Source organism: Mandrillus leucophaeus, unplaced genomic scaffold (assembly GCF_000951045.1).
Source record: "Mandrillus leucophaeus isolate KB7577 unplaced genomic scaffold, Mleu.le_1.0 Scaffold391, whole genome shotgun sequence".
In the NCBI taxonomy this organism is placed as follows: domain Eukaryota; kingdom Metazoa; phylum Chordata; class Mammalia; order Primates; family Cercopithecidae; genus Mandrillus; species Mandrillus leucophaeus.
In genome coordinates, this window is record NW_012104154.1 from 553,500 (window position 1) to 555,036 (window position 1,537).

Below are 1,537 nucleotides of genomic sequence, written 5' to 3' on the forward strand. Positions count from 1 at the left end.
AGTCTTTCAAAAGGGCTGGTTTCTGTCTAACTCTTAGAGAAGGAAGATCGATGGCAGTGAGGGAGGTGGTATAACAAGGCGTGTCCCACCTGCATGTGCCCGGCGTGGCTGGGAACTCAGTTTTTAAGGCTTCTCTGGGGCTCCTTGGGCAAAGAGGGAGTCCATTCAGTTAATTAGGGGACTTAGAATTTTATTTTCATTTCTCAGAATTTATCTAGGAAAGTTAGATGGTAGATCGTCAGGTGCAGAATGTCGTGTTAATTTGGCTTGCTATCAAGATGTATCAGAGTAAAACAAAAACAGTGTTATCAGCTGTATACTAATAACATCCCTGGTCAGCAATATCTCAGACATTTTCCAAGGACAAAAGTATTAAATTACATAAAGAAATAGCACGCTTTCAAATAAAACTCCCAGGGCTTGACAAATATATAAGAAAATCTAATTCCCAGGCACATTTCCCAATAACGCCATGAAAATGGCTGAGGAATGTGAAATATACATGTCACTGTCATTCTAATTTGGTTATTTCTTTAACACCCACAAGAAGGATGATAACCTCTCTCCCCCTAGCTCCTATTACACCACTCCAATATGCACCCTGGACCTCAAGGATCATTTCTCTTTCCTGTATCCAGATAAAAGAAGGTCACAATACCTGGGGCCTGGTGTGCTCTGGACCAGAGTGTATTCCCAGAGGTAGTCACGACCCCTTTAATGGCAGACTCTGCCTGCAAACTGCTTCATCCTGTGAGGAGTGGCCTGCATAAGTGATCACAAGGAGGACTCAAGGCACCACAGTTTTCTCTTTTTGCTGAGATTACAATGACATTCTTCTTATTTGCCGAACTAATGCAAAGTTGTTAGTCTGTGTTTTGAACTGTGAAAACACATCACCGAGTCTGAAAAAATTATATGCTTACTCCTGGAAGTGGTTTGCCGGGTTGATATGTACTCACTTCAGGTCTCTGGAACTTTAAAGAACAAAACTAGCCACAGGGACTCTAGAAGCAGAGAGACCTTAGTTCAAATCTCAACTCTACAACTTCCAGCCTATGTGGCCTTGGGCATACAACTTAACCTCCTCTTACTCAGTTTCTTCATCTATTAAATGGAGACAATAATAGTACCCACTTCACAGGCTGCGTTGAAGAAAGAATTAGATAATCTGTGTAAATAATTTAGCAAAATTCCTGTAATCTCAGCACTTCGGGAGGCCGAGGTGAGGGGATCACAAGGTCAGGAGATTGAGACCATCCTGGCTAACACGGTGAAACCCCGTCTCTATTAAAAATACAAAAAATTAGCCTGGTGTGGTCGTGGTCACCTGTAGTCCCAGGTACTCAGGAGGCTGAGGCAGGAGAATGGCATGAACCCGAGAGGCGGAGCTTGCAGTGAGCCGAGATTGTGCCACTGCACTACAGCCTGGGTAGCAGAGTGAAACTCTGTCTCAAAAAAATTATAAAAATATAAGAATTTAGCAAAGTTCATGGAGCTTTCATAAATGTTTATTTAGTATCTCTTATAAGCAAAAGTC